The sequence below is a fragment of the Ursus americanus genome, chromosome 33, assembly GCF_024610735.1.
Source record: "Ursus americanus isolate L20-20 chromosome 33, mUrsAme1.1.p, whole genome shotgun sequence".
Taxonomy (NCBI): domain Eukaryota; kingdom Metazoa; phylum Chordata; class Mammalia; order Carnivora; family Ursidae; genus Ursus; species Ursus americanus.
Window position 1 is genome coordinate 25,354,013 of NC_142159.1, and position 18,816 is coordinate 25,372,828.

The following is an 18,816-nucleotide window of genomic DNA, read 5'->3' on the forward strand; positions in this document are numbered from 1 at the left end:
TTTATATTCTTACCTCAAGAAGCTGGAACAGCAACAGAGGGACAGGCCTAATCCACGCACGAGGAAGCAGTTGACCAAAATTAGAGCTGAAATCAATCAAGCAGAAACCAGAAGTACAGTAGAGCAGATCAACAGGACTAGAAGCTGGTTCTTGGAGAGAATCAATAAAATTGACAGACCACTGGCAAGACTTATCCAAAAGAAAAGAGAAAGGACCCAGATTATTAAAATTATGAATGAAAAAGGAGAGGTCACGACGAACACCACTGAAATTGGAAGGATTATTAGAAATTTTTATCAACAGCTATATGCCAATAAACTAAGCAATCTGGAAGAGATGGAATCCTTCCTGGAAACCTATAAACTACCAAGATTGAAAAAGGAAGAAATTGATTTCTTAAACAGGCCAATTAATTATGAAGAAATTGAGTCAGTGATAAACAACCTTCCAAATAACAAAACTCCAGGCCCGGATGGTTTTCCTGGGGAATTCTACCAAACATTCAAAGAGGAAATAATACCTATTCTCCTAAAGCTATTTCAAAAAATAGAAACAGAAGGAAAGCTACCAAACTCATTCTATGAGGCCAATATTACCTTGATCCCCAAACCAGGCAAAGACCCCCTCAAAAAGGAGAATTACAGACCGATTTCCCTAATGAATATGGACGCCAAAATCCTCAACAAGATACTTGCTAATAGAATCCAACAGTTCATTAAAAGGATTATCCACCACGATCAAGTGGGATTCATACCTGGGATGCAAGCGTGGTTCAATATTCGCAAATCAATCAGCGTGATACATCATATCAACAAGAAAAGACTCAAGAACCATATGATCCTCTCAATTGATGCCGAAAAAGCATTTGACAAAATACAGCATCCTTTCCTGATTAAAACCCTTCAGAGTGTAGGAATAGAAGGTACATTTCTCAATCTCATAAAAGCCATCTATGAAAAGCCTACTGCAAATATTATTCTCAATGGGGAAAAGCTGGAAGCCTTTCCCTTAAGATCAGGAACACGACAAGGATGCCCACTCTCGCCACTATTATTCAACATAGTACTAGAAGTCCTTGCAACAGCAATCAGACAACAAAAAGGGATCAAAGGTATTCAAATCGGCAAAGAAGAAGTCAAAATGTCTCTCTTCGCAGACGACATGATACTCTATATGGAAAACCCAAAAGAAGCCACTCCCAAACTATTAGAAGTTATAGAGCAATTCAGTAACGTGGCGGGATACAAAATCAATGCTCAGAAATCAGTTGCATTTCTGTACACGAATAACGAGAACGAAGAAAGAGAAATCAGGGAATCCATCCCATTTACAATAGCACCAAAAACCATACGTTACCTTGGAATTAACTTAACCAGAGACGTAAAGGACCTTTATTCTAGAAACTATAAATCACTCTTAAAAGACATTGAGGAAGACATAAAAAGATGGAAAGATATTCCATGCTCATGGATCGGAAGAATTAACATAGTTAAAATGTCCATGCTACCCAGAGCAATCTACACTTTCAATGCTATCCCGATCAAAATACCGAGAACGTTTTTCAAAGAACTGGAACAAATAGTCCTTAAATTTGTATGGAACCAGAAAAGACCCCGAATCTCCAAGGAACTGTTGAAAAGGAAAAACAAAGCTGGGGGTATCACAATGCCGGACTTCGAGCTGTACTACAAAGCTGTGATCACAAAGACAGCATGGTACTGGCACAAAAACAGACACATAGACCAATGGAACAGAATAGAGAGCCCAGAAATGGACCCTCAGCTCTTTGGGCAACTAATATTTGATAAAGCAGGAAAAAACATCTGGTGGGAAAAAGACAGTCTCTTCAATAAATGGTGCTGGGAAAATTGGACAGCTACATGCAAAAGAATGAAACTTGACCACTATCTCACACCATACACAAAAATAAACTCCAAATGGATGAAAGACCTCGATGTGAGACAGGAATCCATCAAAATTCTAGAGGAGAACATAGGCAGCAACCTCTACGACATCAGCCAAAGCAACCTTTTTCATGACACATCCCCAAAGGCAAGAGAAACAAAAGATAAAATGAATTTATGGGACTTCATCAAGATTAAAAGTTTCTGCACATCCAAGGAAACAGTCAGAAAAACTAAGAGGCAGCCCACGGAATGGGAGAATATATTTGCAAATGACACTACAGATAAAGGACTGGTATCCAAGATCTACAAAGAACTTCTCAAACTCAATACACGAGAAACAAATAAACAAATCAAAAAATGGGCAGAAGATATGAACAGACACTTTTCCAATGAAGACATACAAATGGCTAACAGACACATGAAAAAATGTTCAAAATCATTAGCCATCAAGGAAATTCAAATCAAAACCACACTGAGATACCACCTTACGCCAGTTAGAATGGCAAAAATAGACAAGGCAAGAAACAACAATTGTTGGAGAGGATGTGGAGAAAGGGGATCCCTCCTACATTGTTGGTGGGAATGCAAGTTGGTACAGCCACTCTGGAAAACCGTGTGGAGGTCCCTTAAAAAGTTAAAAATTGAGCTACCCTATGATCCAGCCATTGCGCTACTGGGTGTTTACCCCAAAGATACAGACGTAGTGAAGAGAAGGGCCATATGCACCCCAATGTTCATAGCAGCAATGTCCACAATAGCTAAATCGTGGAAGGAGCCGAGATGCCCTGCAACAGATGACTGGATTAAGAAGTTGTGGTCCATATATACAATGGAATATTACTCAGCAATCAGAAAGAATGAGTTCTCAACATTTGCTACAACATGGACGGCACTGGAGGAGATAATGCTTAGTGAAATAAGTCAAGCAGAGAAAGACAACTATCATATGATTTCTCTCATCTATGGAACATAAGAACTAGAATGATCAGTAGGGGAAGAAAGGGATAAAGGAAGGGGGGGTAATCAGAAGGGGGAATGAAACATGAAAGACTATGGACTATGAGAAACAAACTGAGGGCTACAGAGGGGAGGGGGGTGGGGGAATGGGATAGACCGGTGATGGGTAGTAAGGAGGGCACATATTGCATGGTGCACTGGGTGTTATACACAACTAATGAATCATCGAGCCTTACATCGAAAACCGGGGATGTACTGTATGGTGACTAACATAATATAATAAAAAATCATTATTAATTAAAAAAAAAAAAAAAAAAAAAAAAAAAAAAAAAAGGAAACAAACGTGACGAGAGGAGTCAAGCAAACACGCAATTATTTCTCCCTTGAACTCTTTCCATGCCAGAGGCTGAGGTGCAGGAGGGCAAGAATTTCAAACCTGTTCTCCAAGGACACAAAGGCTTGGTGGAAGACCCTAGCAGCTCAGCTGTGCTGCCCCGTGGTGTGAGGCACGGGAGAGCACCCCAAATTATGCCGGAGCTGACTGCGCAGTCAATACAGTAGCAAATCCGACTGGAGTTCAGCGTAGTAAAACTGCAGCCAATTGGTGTGAGAACAATGGAAATCAGGAACTCTGACACTGATTCTGTACCTACCTTCACAGCCTACAGCAGAGTAGAACATTCTAAGTCTGTTAACTTCCAAAAGCAACAAGTCTGGAGAATACCGTCTCAACAGTTTCAGTGCCCAGTGAAAATAAGAGATATTACAAGCACAAATGGAGATGTTCTAAAGTAGTAAGAGCAAAGTGAATGAAGACCAGGGGAGCCTATCACCACTAAGACTAATGAGGTCTTTAAAGAAAAAGCGCTGTAATGAGACTTGGAGGTGAGCAACCATCTTCCTCCCCTGGATGCAAAGGTGTGACGGTGGAATGAAATTTAAGTGCACACAGGAAAATGGAGATGAAAATCCTAACACCCAAGAGCTGACAGGGCAGAGAAAAACTACAAAATGCACAGCAAGTGTCAGGAGGCAAGACGACTTCAAGGAACCACCAGCAGGTTGATTGGTGGTGCTCAGCTCTAACAGCAAAAACTCCTGAGCACTTGAAATCTTTCAGGAAGAACTATGGAGAATCAGAGCCAGAACAGGTTCGTTCTGCAAATAGCGAGTCAATCCCCACTCCCAAGGCACGACTACTTGGCACTGGTGTGCTGAGGTTCTCGGGATATAACAGGGATCAAGAAAGCTCACGACGTCGTGGTAGCACCCAGGGAACCTAGTACGATGGAGCCTTTATTTCAAGGACCTCAGTCTGATGTAAAGGTAAAGAGGAGTCTTGTGAGTTCTGTTCATCGCGATATTCCCAAGGCCTAGCAGAATGCCTGGCACAGAGTAGGCCCTCAATATGGATTTGATGAATACGTGATTTAATTTCACCTGTTAGAAATATAAAATGTGAGTTTAAGGAGAGCAAGGCAAAGGATATTATTTAGAACAAAATATGTTTCCATTAGTCATTTCTGTGGTGTACTTTTCTCCAGCCAAGTTAGTAAACGCAGTCCCTTCCCTTCTCATGGGGCCACCTTTTACCTGATGCCATTGACTGTATCAGGGAGCAGGCATCTGGAAACAGACAAAACACCTAATTATGACTGGTACACAATAACTCTTACATTTGGTAGTTTCCACCTCAGAAGTAGCATTCCAGAACAAGGTCCAGGTGGAGACTGTTGGGGTGAGGAGGTGGGATGGGACTGAAAACTCCATAAAAAAACAAAAATGAAACCAAAAAACTTTGGGGACACCTGACTGGTTCAGTCAGTAGAACACGCGACTCTTGATCTCAGGACTGTTCGAGCCCCACGTTGGGTGTAGAGATTACTTTTAAAAAAGTAAAAATCTTAAAAAAAAAAAAAAAAGAAAGAAAAGAAAAAAAATCTTTGCTAATCACATGTGCTACCTGGTACCTGGAGGAAAAAATAATCCTGGCTGCTTCTAGCTAATTTTACTAATCATAATAGATGTTATTTGCCCTGAGTTCCTGGTGAGTTTCAATATCTGAAAAACCATGTGTTTGGGATTCTAGCTGGAAAAGTCCTTCTCTGTGTCCAACTCATTCTCCATACATTATTTAGAGGTCTGCTGTTGGCAGTGCTTTGCTCTCAGAACTAATTGCAGGAATGCCATCTGCACAGACATTCCCAACTGTCTTGCCTACTCGTGAGAGTTAAAGTCCAAGATATTCCAAAAATATGTATTTTTTTGTAAACACTGGATTCTCCAGAATGGTTTCAATTCTAGAACTTGAAAGTTTATTAACTACGATAATACTTTTTCATAATGCTATAAGGTTTTGTAAAAATCCAGAATAAATATAGGTGAGGACATCATTTCCAAATGCATTGACTGAAATGCATATATTTTAAAGAAAACAGTTGTATTATTTAAAATAATGGATGCATTATAAAGTAGGTCTTGAGAGATGAAATGATTCAAGAATACTATTTTGCAACTTATAGGTCTTTCTGACAACAGAGAATAAACATTTAAAAAAAAACCCAAGTTGTACCATTTTAAACATGTTTTTCAGAAATAAAAATATTTCTCTGAGGGAGAACATTGGAGTTATTTATTTATTTATTTATTTTTAAAGATTTTATTTATTTATTTGACAGAGAGAGAGAGACAGCCAGCGAGAGAGGGAACACAGGCAGGGGGAGTGGGAGAGGAAGAAGCAGGCTCCCAGCGGAGAGAGGAGCCCCATGTGGGGCTTGATCCCAGAACGCCGGGATCACGCCCTGAGCCGAAGGCAGACGCCCAATGACTGAGCCACCCAGGCGCCCCAGGACATTGGAGTTTTAGAATAATTTTAACCATTAAGCTCCTTTTTGGAGGTGTCGTGATCCCTGGGAGGGCAGTGTGGCTCGTGGCCCCGACTGCCGCATCGGAACACACCAACGTCTGCTCTCCTGGGTCCACACGCCACTCACCCCACACTCATGCGCTACATCTCCCATTACCACTCTATCCCTGCACCAGAGTAATCTTCAAATTTCTGCAAATTCCAAATCGGTGAGGCCTGAATGAATGTATTATTGAGGCCAGTATTCAGACATCCCTTGGATTAGGTGGAAAGGCTAACAAGGTATCACACTTTCCACTAAATGGGGATGAAACTTGATTTCATAGAGTTGGGGGCTGCCTTGTCTGGCTATCCTCTTGGAAGCCCAAAGCAGGCTTCTTTAATCCTCCACCTTGGAGCAGAGTGGGTCTAAAGGTTCACGGAGTAGTTAAGTCATGGAACAAAAGGTTAAGAACCAGCTCAAAGGGCAGCAGGTGCTAAGCTTGGGGAACATCCCTCACAAACCCCAAACACATTCCTCCCATTCTCCCCTCTTCCTCATTTTCCTGATTTCCCTTCCCTGCCCCAATCCCATCCCTCCGCAACCTCTTTGTTTCCCTCCCTGCTCTCGCCTAACTGGCACCAACCCTGGATCCACGTATGTCGTCTGTTGGAGGTGGCTGACAAAAATACTTATGGTTAATAATAGATCAGGTAAGATCGAGATTCACGAAAAGAGTAAAATAAAGCTCACGTAAAGCTACTGTACAGAAAACACATACAGTACCCTCCAAAATCGTTAATTTTGAGTCCCAAATTTGGCTGAACTTGGCAAACGAAGCAAAACGGGAGGCAGTTTCAAGATCACGGTCAGCTGTTTTGGAGAGCACGTGATGTCACGGACTTGGACATCCTTGCAATAAAGGCAGTACTGGGTTTCAAAGGACTGCTTATCACCATTTAGTATTAACAGACACCAAACACTATTTCACAGAAGCAGTTCAACCAAGAGCCGGTGTGGTCCGACTTGAGAGCTCTCTGAGGATTTGGTTTAAGTCAAGGGGAGACTGAAGCATTCCATGCATGTCTATTATTTACTGCTCACTCTTTCCTGAACAGTATTTTATGATCCTGATTTTTAAATCTAAAAGTAGGCGAGTTGATGGTTTTCAATTTCCTGAAGGAAAAGCTTTCTGTACTTAGTTGGTTTTTAGTAGTTATCATTAAGGAACTCTCAACGGATTTCTCTTCTGCAGGTCAGTGGCTCTCAACTTTAAAAACAAACATCTTTACTGTAATGAAATAACATATTACTGGAGTTTAACGATAAGGTTGTGTCCTGCAGAGGCAATTTCTTTCCACAATTCTCGGTGGGAAGACAGTAGCTGCCAGTGTTTAAATCTATTTGACAATAAGCCTAATAACTGACCAGTCAGCTGCCGGTTACCACTTGATGCTCCTGAGTGACACCGTGTCTGCTGAGTAACGTCCCTACACAGACATAAAATGTACAGGAGAAGCTGGACCTCCCTTGTTAGGAAAGAACCCGTAACAGTGATTCCTACCCTCCATCATTCATTGGCTCTTAGTGATGAAAGCTACAAACCCTTTCCTAGAAAAGTACACATGCACAAAATTGTACATTCAATATCAGGGGACTCAGACCCAAGGGAGGGGACAGCCGTGAGTTCCAGGCTCAGGACGATGTTGTGGGGACGGTCCACTGAAACATTTCCAAACTGCATGCTGTAGAAGATTTTCCATGAGATGTTACTCAGTAGACCATAAAAACAAAATGTGTCAAGGTGTTTTTGAATTACTGGGTTAAACACAACTAAATACATTTGCATTTCTTCAATGCAGGACTTCTCGGAACCTTAACAGGCTAACTAACAGATGCTGTAAACTGCTGGTAGAGAGCCAGAAGGCATGTTCCTAAACTTATTTGAATCTTTCTGTGTGGGGCTGTGGGAGCTTCTTATAAGCAATTCCTGTAACTAATGTTCCCACAGAAGAGTTTAGGAACTAAAACCAGTCCTAAAGAATACCCCGGGACAGACAACGTCTGGTGAGGAAGTTCCTGGTCCACGCTCCTTGTTTTCCTTTTCCAGTCACCAGGCAAGGCTCAGGTGTCACACCAACCAGCCACAGACCCTGATAAAGTTATGTGGGTTAAGGCGGAACGTCACCCAGGGACTAGTATGGGAAGCTGTCTGACCCGACATCTCTTCTTCCCATCTCCTTTTTTCTTCCTAGACGACTCCACTTCCTCTGATAGTCCAGTCAGTCCCACTTCAGACAACCTCTGACACACTGTCTGTCCCTTCCACTGTTCCAACCTTCAAGATACCTCAGAAGGGTTTCTCTCTCTCTTTTCTCGGTGCCACTTGAGAATAAAAAGAAGACTGTAATTACAACTGATAATAAGAATAATGTTATGGTTCTGTTATCAAGAAACTTAAATTTTATTCCTCCAAAAAGTTAGGGAGCTAGACTTTGTAATTTCTGAGATATTTTGGGTTCTACCCTATGAGTTAAGAATTTTCACCAAAAAGTTTTCATTTACTAAGTTATTTATGTATTTATTTATTTTTAAAAAGATTTTATTTATTCGACAGAGATAGAGACAGCCAGCGAGAGAGGGAACACAGGCAGGGGGAGTGGGAGAGGAAGAAGCAGGCTCACAGCGGAGGAGCCCGATGCGGGGCTCGATCCCATAACGCCGGGATCATGCCCTGAGCCGAAGGCAGACGCTTAACCGCTGTGCCACCCAGGTGCCCCTAAGTTATTTATATGTACCTCTATTTTTATTTGAGCAACATCATTTAATATGAAAATAGGACGTGCATTATTTCATATGTTTTGGGACATGTAAGTGTAGGCTCTGTATATATTACGTACATTATACATTTCAATGTTTTGCAGTGTATAATGTGATATACACAAGCATACATATTATTTTAATATTTTTCTCCTGCAAATGCTGAGTATCCATTACAGGTCCAAAACGTTTTTCCTCTCAGGCTAGCTTGGGAACATACCTATCACTTGTTGTACTGTTTATCTGAGAAATATCACTCAACTGGCTTATAAGTTTTCAGAACACCATCAGTTTTAGGCTGGGCTCTTCCTATTTTTTACATCGTTAGATAAAACATCTTTCACACATGCACAGAAATGCCAGAAGCATGGATTCTGGCTAGAGCAGAATGAATGGTTTCTTTCCTTAGAAAAGACAAAAGGATATTTAAATGAATTCTTTGTTGATTTATCCAAACCATGGCGTATAATATATTAAGGACTTGAATCGTATTTTTTAAAAATGGTCCTAGGAATTGTGAGTCAGCACCTATTAAAAGGTGAAGGTTCTGGTGTCTTCTCATTTAAAATGAGACCATGAGAATAAAATCATGGACTCGGCCTTATTAGGAGCTTCTGCGGTTTCCGAATGAAGGGTGCTTTCTTTAGGAATATGACCATCGGGCTGAACATCAAAAAGCGCCAGCTCCCTCACAGTATGCCTGCCTCGCATCCCTCCCCCTTCCCAGGCTATGGCATCTTGTTTCTCCTTTGGGAGCTGCTCCTGCCCTGTGCGTAGTTCAGGTGGTGCTGACCCCAATTCTTGTTTCCAGGGAGGGAGAGGCAGGCCCTGCTAATGAGAGTACTGCCTCCTCTTATTCCAATGATTGGACACATGAGTCAAGCTGAGCCAAGAAGAACAGAACATTTCCTGGAACAACTGGCAAAGATGTGCTGTCTTCCCGGAGATATTTGCTAAATTGGCAAAATACAAGCCTGGAGCTTTGAGGGGGCCATCTTGCTACCAATGTGGAAATGAGAATAAAATCAACATAGACAAGAGTAGAGTCAAGAGAGGGAGAGACAGGTTCCTAATGCTATCACTTGAGCGTCTGGAACCAGCTATATCTGAAGATAACTCCAAAACCAGACTTCCTAAGAGTCAATAAATTCCCTTTTTTATATAAGCCAGTTTGAGTTGGGAGTTCTGTTACTTGAAGCTAAAAGAGGAGTCTAAGGTGACTATAGTAACTGAAATGTGGATCCTTTCACTAAAATAGTGAAAGTCTGCTCCCACTTACAAATAAAAAAAATATCCAATTAAATATCCATTACATATACCTCGGTAGTGCAAAATTATCATTGGAATCTCCCTATAAAACGTGGAATAAACTGCGGTGGAAATAAGCTGTCGTGCTCATTTGAACCATTTTGATTACCTAAAGAAATCAGAAAAAGGTGCACTGAGCTCCAGCTGAGCTGGAAACCTATCTGGTGTTGAATTCCATACCTACAGAAGCATCTCCACTCGTTCAGACCTTAGGTAAATCAACTGTCATAACAGACACGGCCCAGGAAAGGGAATCACTACAGAACACTGAGATTTAAAGAGCACTCGAGAATTACCTGGTCCAGGGGCTTTCAGTAGCTTTTGACTGTGGCCCACGGAAAGAATTAAACCCAGTACACACACGCGCGTGCGTCCTGAAACAAAAACTTCTCAAATCCACACTTACCCTGCACAGGGTACTCTGATTTTAGAAACTAATGATGCTGACCACTAATCTCCTGAACCACTCCTAATAGGTTTAGAACACAGGTAAGGCACTGATCCAGAGACCTAAGGTGATTTACCTGAGATTTCTTTTCTTTTTTTTTTTTTTTTTAAGATTTTACTTATTCATTTGACAAACAGCCAGTGAGAGAGGGAACACAAGCAGGGGCTGTGGGAGAGGAAGAAGCAGGCTCCTAGCGGAGCAGGGAGCCCGATGCAGGGCTCGATCCCAGGACCCTGGGATCACGCCCTGAGCGGAAGGCATACACTTAACGACTGAGCCACCCAGGTGCCCCTACTTGAGATTTCTCATTTACTCAGTGGTAGAGCTGAAAAACAAAACAAGTACTCATCCTACTGTATTATTCCTAGATGGCAAGCGTCTGGCCAACCATAAGAAAGCCAGAAAGATGATTCAGGTGGCAGACCTAGTGATTTCACAGTGGTACAGGCCAGGACTCTTCAAGACCACTTAAATGAAAACCCCGATCCCCTAGGGACCCTGAACTGCTCTGTATGGAAAATCCTGTGGCATCTGTGTCCAACTGACTAACAGACAAGACTGAACTGAGTGCAAGAAGTAGGATCAGAGGGAGGTGTGCTTTCAGCCTGAAGAAACACATTCCCAACACATTCTTCCCATTCTATCCAATAAATAACACCATACATGTAATCTGTTTGTCAACTAACAGTAGTCATGAAAACTCCAGCTCCCAGATTTCATTATGCTAGGTGGGGAGGGGAGGGTATAACTTGGGTGCCGCCCTGCCCTTCAAACCGCCACTAATCTATGCCGGCAGATGAGGGGAAAGGCTTCAATAATAAGACTTGAGTTAGGCTCAGAGAATTTAGAATACTGAGTAGTTGTTGGGAGACGGGGAAAAGCTGGCTAAGAGAGCGGTGAAAGTCGAAAGGTGAAAAAAAATGGAAATCAGTTAATCTTGGTAGTGGATGAATGTTAATTTAACGTATTTGGAAGAACTTATGTTATTTGCCATTACTTTCAATATTACAAAAATGTTATATCAGTTTAGCATCACTAGCTTAACTCCTATAAACTTTCACTCTGATTAAATTCCTTGCGTACTTTGCCTTCCTCAAATTTGTAATAATGTTATAATTTGCTTAACAGTTGACCTATAATAGGTACTTTTAAAAACGTGTTGACTAATTGATCTTTCTATACGTCATATGTCTAACGCTATGCTCTACGTTCAGTGCTTACCAGACAACACAAAATTAAAAAGCTACAGGTACCATGATCTTTTCGAAACTAAAATTTGTTAGTACACAAAAGGAACTATACTGAACTAAAGCATCAAGCAAGGTCATACAGACATTGTCAATGCACCCACCCCCAACAGTACGAAAAGCAAAGACACTATGTACAAAGTCTGGTGCCATGACTGTAATGAGCCTCCGTGCTACACTGCTTAGGGGGCAGAGCGTAACTATTTCCTGAGGGTAAAGGCATCCCCTTGCCTGCCTGCTGCAAATTAATCCATGTCTAGATGTGTCAAACAAGAGCAAAGAAATACGCTCATTTGACTTCAGGGCAATCCACTCAAGAAGGGGACAAGACCATCAGTGATGGTGTCCGTGATCACGAGCTGCACTATCCTCACGCCATTAGGTACCGACACCCAGCAGGCTCCTCAGCATCTCCCAGATATTAAATGTGACTAATGGTGACCTGCAGCCTTCAATGTCATTCAGCGCATCTCATCGGGGCTTCTCCCATCAGCACTGAAAAGTCCTGGTTGGCTGTCAGACCTTACACAGAATGTAAGAAAGTCCATGTCAGCTGTAAGGAAGACAAAATTAACCCTACATCATGTGTATTGTTGCCAGAAAGCCCAGAATGCAGAGGCCTGCCTCCAGGAAGTATGTAAGATTTTACGGAATGAATGCTACTAACTTCATTAGAGCCCCCATTTCCCCTCCACGTACCCTCACTTTCCTTTGGCCTTATCCTTCTTTATTTCACCTATTTTTATCTTGCTTCATTGTGTGATAATATACAGCCATACCTTGGAGATACTGTGGGTTTGGTTTTAGACCATGGCAATAAAGTGAGTCACATTTTTTTGATTCTCAGTGCCTATAAAAGTTGTTTTCATACTATGCTGTGGTCTACTACTTGTGCAATAGCACTCAGTCTTAAAAACAAACTACATACCTCGATTAAAAAATACTGCTAAAATATGCTAACCGTCAACTGAGCTTTCAGCAAGTCATAATCACTGATCACAGATCACTGCTAACAAATATAATGATAAAAAAAGTTTGAAATATTGCAAGGATTACCCAAATGTGACAGAGACACGAACTGAGCAAATGCTGCTGGAAAAACGGCACTGACAGACTTGCTCCCTCCCACGCAGGGTTGCCACCAACCTCCGATTTGTAAAACATGCCTTATCGGTGAAATGCAATTAAAGCGAAGCACAATAGAACGAGGTACGCCTGTATCTCTGTAAGTTCCCTTAAATCATTAAAAAAAAAAAAAAGAGGTGAGTGTACACAAACTACGTCACGTGTTCATGCGAAATGCTTTTTGGCAAGGGAATATATAACTGAAATAACTCCCAAATATTCAGCTTATACTGTGACAGGATGCCATGGCTGATATTTAACAATGAAGACTTGGCACCACTCAGAGAGTCTCTTTTTGAAAAGATCGATGGAATACAAATATTAAGCCACTTTAAGCCAGGGAAAGCAAAACCCTTTAAATGTGAGAAGAAACGGCAGACACACAATGAACAGTCAGAAAAGGGGTGGGAAAGTGCACACCGCTAAGAATAAATGACTTCCAGAAACCACCGCACCAGCTAAAAAACGGTGCCAAGTTCAACAAAATGGTCTTTACTGACCTTTCTGGGTGATTCTTAAAGTTGTGTTTTAAATAAATGTATTAACAATTTTCCCTTAGACATTTAAAAAAAGCAGCCTACAAGCACAGTTCTGAAGCTTGAAAAGTTCACAACAGCAATGATCGGGAAATATCAGAAAAGTTCTGATGGTTCCCAAAGGAAATTCTAGGTCCCCAAAATGTCCATTTCCTGCACTGGCACAAGATGAGGGCTTTTGAGAGAGCACCTGCAGCTTAGCCATCAACAAGGGCCTCGGGGCTTTCGCTAGGGACATTCAACATCAACTAACTCTTTAACTTCACTATCTTTCTCACATGAAGTAAAAAATCCTCAGTTCAACCTGTTGTCTATGCTCTCTAAAACAGTCCAACGTGAACAGCCTGCAGCAGTGACAGCTGCTAGTATAGACAGGAAGGCCCAGCAGTGTCCTAAGAAACTAATAATGTGTGTGTCTATGTGTGTGTATCACAAATGCAGAAAAGTTGATTTAAAAAAATTTTTAATACAATGTCGTTCTTAACTACTGCATTAAATACTGTGTTTCTACTTTGATTCTATAGAATATAATTAATCAGGATGATTTAATGGAGGTCCCTTAGATATTTACGGTACTTCTCTGTTTTCTCTATTAAGCTAAATTTATTGGGGAAATGCATGTCTTGTAAATAAATGTTATTTCCTAGCATATTAAACATGATTACTCTCTAGATCTAATATAAAGAAAATACATAAGCATATTTGCTATTGTCTAATTCCGGTCTTAAAATACTATTTTCCTATAAACACACGCCATGAAATGTGCTACTGCTGAACGTGTTTCTCTTTACCAGGTTCCCAGGTAGCAGTTTCTCTCTATGACACAATTTCTGTAGGAAAACTCTCTGAAAAATTCCTTTGGGTAGGAAGAGAAAAGGTTTCCTTTATATACAGCCAGCCATTTTACCATATATGACAAAATCTGGGGGAGAGGGGCATAGTTTTAAATTTTCAGGTCTTGGCTTCACTGGTGACTGAAATATAATACACAGAACCAAACACACACATGAGGCACTTCTGTAATATCCAACAGCACTTCTCACGTTATTGAATCTGCTTTGCTAATTACATACCTCAGATTGATCAGTAGAAATCATACCAAGCAAGAGTGGACAAAATATAAAATAGACTAAAATTGTCATCATTCCCTGGTAAACCAATTGATGAAGAAGATACTTTGCAATAGTATTAGACTTTCAGAAATTTGTTTTGATGCCTACAGAAACCTACAGAGATCGAAAAAGTCTCAAACATCCGAACACCATCAGGGCCACCTCTTAAAGTTGTGCAATACCTAAATCAAGTCACGGAAGATCCTGTAAATGCAAGGCGGCCTCCCGGAGGCTCTATTCCAGCCCATCTGAGCGTGGCTGGTGGAAGCAAGGTCAATGCACCTGTCCTGTCGTGGTTTGCAGGTAAATCAAACTCTCAAGTTTTTCCAAAGCTCTTGGTCTCTGAACTCAACCAACTTTCCCCGCCGGGTTCCACGCACACATTAATAAAACGTTCATTCACTCCATTGGCTTGCTGGAAAAGGCAGCCTCCAACCGCCTAGTCCTGCAGAGGCGCCTGGGGCCGAGCTCGGTGCTGTCCTGGTGCTGTCCCTTTGCCAGCGCCCCGCAGAGAGGGCACCTGTCCTGACCCTTCTCTCCCCTCCCCGCATAAGGGGCGCCTGTCTGGATCTTCTCTCCTCTCTCCGTGGAGGAGGCACCAGTCCCGGGCCCTCTCCCTTCTTCCCGAAGGAAGACAACCTGTCCCGTCCCCTCTCCCCACGCCCCTCCGAGGGGGCTCCTGTCCCCGCCCCTCTCCCTGCCGAGGGGCACCCGTCCCTCCCCTCCCCGCCAAAGGGTACCAGGGCCCCCCACTCCCCGCCGAGGGGCACCCGGCCGCTCCACTTCCCACCGAGTGGCACCTGCCTCCCCCTCCTCGCCGCCTCGGGGCACCTGCCCCCACCCTCTCCCCGCGCCCCGCCTCAGGGGCACCTGTCCCCCGCCGTCTCCCTGTGCCTCGCCTCGCGAGCGGGCGCTGGATCCGAAAAGCCCGCCGCCGAGGCGCGCCTCATAGACAAAAACCAGTCGGCGGCCCTGTGGGCGCCCGCGCGGCTCGCGGCTCCCGCCCCTCGCCCCTCCGCCCCCGCGCCCGCCCGCCGCGGCCACTCCCCGCACGCGCGCCCCCAGACCGCCACTCACCCAAACACTCCCACTCCCTCGCGCACACACGCGTGTCCTCACACCTGCTCCCGCCCTCGCTGCCTAGCATCAACACGCGCGCGCGCTCTGCCTCGCTGCTCACGTTCCCTCACACTCCCACTCGCCCCAGAAACACGCGTGATCTCACACCCACTCCCCAACACACCTCCTCACAGACATGCTTGCTCCACGGGCACACGACGGTCCCGCGCACACTCACGCGTCAAAACACACTCGGTCCCCTCGCGCTCTCCATCCACGCGCGCGATCTCTCCCTCCCCACTCTCTCTGTAAACACGCGTGTTCGCACACCCGCTCCCAAACGCGCACGCCCTCCCCCTCGCTCCATCAACACGCGCCGCTCACGCTCGGCCAAACACCCCCTCCCTCACACCCGCGCCGTAAACACACTCCGGTGCCCACGCACACTCACGCGTCAAAACACTCCCTCCTCGCGTGAGCACGCGCGCCCCTCACGCCCCTCCCCCTCCACGGCCGCGCGTGTCCTCGCACCCACTCCTCAAACACACCTCGCGCCCCCTCGCGCGAACACGCGCGCCCCCCACGCCCCGGCGCGCGCCCGCCCCCAGCCCCGCCCCCGCGCGCCCCAGCCGCCCCGCGCGCCCCCGCTGGCCGCCGCCCTCGCCCCGCACGCGCCCGGCCGACTCTCCCCTCGGCCACACGCACACTCACTCGGACTTGGAGAGCACGGCCACCGCTCGGTCGGGCTGGCGCCGAGCCGCCTCTGCGTTCCTCCTCCTCTCCCGCGCGGCCCCGCCCGGCCCGGCCCGGCCCCGACAGCCTAGCCCGGCCCCGACCCGCTCAGCTCCACACGCCGCAGCTGGAACGACTCGGGCTCCGGGTACCGCTGTCTCCCCGCCACAGCCCGAGTGCGACGCCCGGGCCAATGGCGGGGCGCGGCGGTGAGCTCACCGGCCTCGGCCCCGCCCTCCGGGCCGCACGAGCCAATCGGAGGGCGCGACGTCACCCGGAGCCGGGCAGAAGCAGGTGTGGGGCGCGGAGCCGCTCGGCGCGGGGACTGCGCCGGAACTGCGCCGGAGCCGCGCGGCGCCGCGCTGGACGGCGGCGGCCGGGCCCGGAGGGTGCGGGCGGAGCGCGGCCCCGCGGCCCCGGGCGCCCGCACGCGAGGCCCGGGCTGGCCGCGGCTCCTCGCGACGTCGCCGCCCGCTCCCCGCCCAGATTTGCGGAGGCCCGCTAGAGGGGCGGCTGCGGTCCACTCGAGGGCAGGGACGGCCCGGAGCCCGACGGCCGCGCCCGCTCCCCGGGGCTCACGGCCCCGAGAGGCTTTCCCCGGGGCCCGCGCGGCGGGGGACGCTCGGACCGCGCTTGCCCGACTCCGCGGTGCCGCCCCGCCGACTCCCGGCCCCGCGGCGCCGTCGGGTCCGCGCTGGAGACCCGCTCCCAGGGGCGCCCCGTGTACCCGGGCTCGGCTCCTGGCGCGGCCCCGGCGCGCCCTGCGGCGGCGGCGTCTGCAATGCAGCCGCGGGAGGAGCCGGCGCTGCGCTGCGCGGCGAGCGGGGGAGCGCGGAAGGCTGGGCGGGAAGGAGGGGCGGGGGGCGCGGCGAGCCGGCCGGGGCGGCTAGGGCGCGGGTCAAGTCCTGGGGACGGGGTGCAGAGGTGCGCGGGCGTCGGCCAGGGCGGAGCGGAGGTTGTCTGGCTCGTGACGGTGAATGGCGAGTCCCCCGGGAGTTCGGGAGCGTCCAAGCCTCCCTTGCCGGAGGTTCAGGGCCCCACCTCCTTAGCTGGAGTTTCAAGGCCTCCGCCCACTCCTCGGGTCTAACCCTGGTGTCCAAAAGTTCTGGCTGCGGCTTGGCTTTCTCACTTGGATACTTCTGCATAACAACCTCTCGCCTCGCCTCCCGCCCTAAGTCCAAGTCACACCTCTCCATCAAGGCTCACCGTGTCCAAGCAGCCCTCCCTGGCGTCCCAAGTGGACACCACCACCCTTTCTCCTTTCCCTATGTCATTTGTAGCCTTGCTGCTATTCAATCGCCGCCGCCCCCACACCCACCTACGGCCTTACACACAAAAAGCTCTTGACCCACGCGGACTTTCCCCGAGGCTATCTTCCCTGTTTTCCTCCATCTTGTCAGTTATCTTTAAAATTGATTATGTCTCTTACCTGCCGTCTGGGTTAAAAAGAATCGCAAAAGATGGGAACGGAATCTTTTTTTTTTTTACCCTACCCGAACACGCGTGAAAACCACCACAGAATTTTGCACAGCTCTTAAGCCTGTACAGCCAAAAATGAATAATTGGTTAGAGGCCAAGCCAAGGACGCTCCTGGCGAGGCTGGGTCCCGTGGTTCTGTGCCACACATCGGAGCCAGGGAAGCAAGCAGTTCATGCACAGTCGCACTCCTGGGGGCTGACCGTGGCTGCTTGTCTGCAGCGAGTCCCTCCCTGCCCTGGCGAAGTCACAACACCCAATGCTATTCACAGCCCTGCTCCAACAAGCCCTTCCTGTTCCTGCCCCCACCTGTGTCCGCCCTGTTCTCACCACACAGGACCCCTGCACTTCCCAACTCTGCTTCCCAGCTCCCTTTCATGGGCTAGGGGCACCCCTATTCATTCCTTAAGGCCTGGCTCTAGCCCCCTCACCCCCAGGAGCATTGACCCAGGAGCTATGTTAATGCATTCCTGCTGAAGCATTTCCTGAGTGGCCTCTATTGCTTCCAGGGCTGGAAATGTAAGGGTTAGTAGTCAAGAAGGAGGGCTCTGGAGACAAACCATCTGGGTTCAAAGTTAGACTCTCCCACTTGCTAGCTGTGTGCCCCACTTGTCGTGCCTTCGTATCTATGGGTGAGAATTAAATGAGCCAATAGATGTACTTACACCAGTGCCTGGTGCATAAGGCACACTCAGTACAACTTCACTCCTGCTGCTACTAGAAGTCAGGGTATCTTAGGGTGGTGATGGGAAAGGGGAGGGGAGGGCTTCTGGGTTTCTGATAATGTTCTATTCTTGACCTGGGCACTAGTTTTAGTTCGTGAAACTTGAGCTGTGTTTCACATACTTATTCTATGGGCACTTTTCCATATGTATATTTTACATTGATAAAACGTGCTTTAAAAAGCTGGTTGTTATTGGCCGAGACTGAGACAGCTCTAATCTCCTTGAGAACAGAAACAAAGTCTTAACTTCTCCTGGCACCTTACACAACGCCGGGCACACTGTAAGTCCTCGGCTCATGGTTATTGAATTGCTCTGAATGGATTGTGAGCCACAGAGAACAACCGGAGAGACGGGATCATGAGGGGCAATGCCTGCCTTTCTACTCTACAATGCCGGGGAACTCAGGATAATTAGGATCCGAGGTCAGGCACTTGGACCACTGCTAAAGAGAAGGTGTCTTCACTCTTTACTGTCTTTCAGGCAGGGACGTTTTGTTCCTTGGGTTTGTTTTAAAAAG

At 46.6% G+C, this 18,816-nt stretch overlaps 1 protein-coding gene across 7 annotated transcripts in view; it reads right to left on the reverse strand.

Moving 5' to 3' along the window:
* The window catches only part of CAMTA1 (calmodulin binding transcription activator 1), a 681,426-nt gene that overhangs the window by 42,938 nt on the left and 619,672 nt on the right, over window positions 1-18,816 (reverse strand). The window contains exon 1 of one of the 7 annotated variants that reach the window (XM_045803562.2): window positions 16,078-16,261. The exons of the other annotated variants lie outside the window; for them this stretch is intronic. The gene's annotated coding sequence lies outside the window, so the exon portion shown is untranslated. Of the gene's footprint in view, window positions 1-16,077; window positions 16,262-18,816 lie in introns of those variants that run through there. 7 annotated transcript variants of the gene reach the window in all.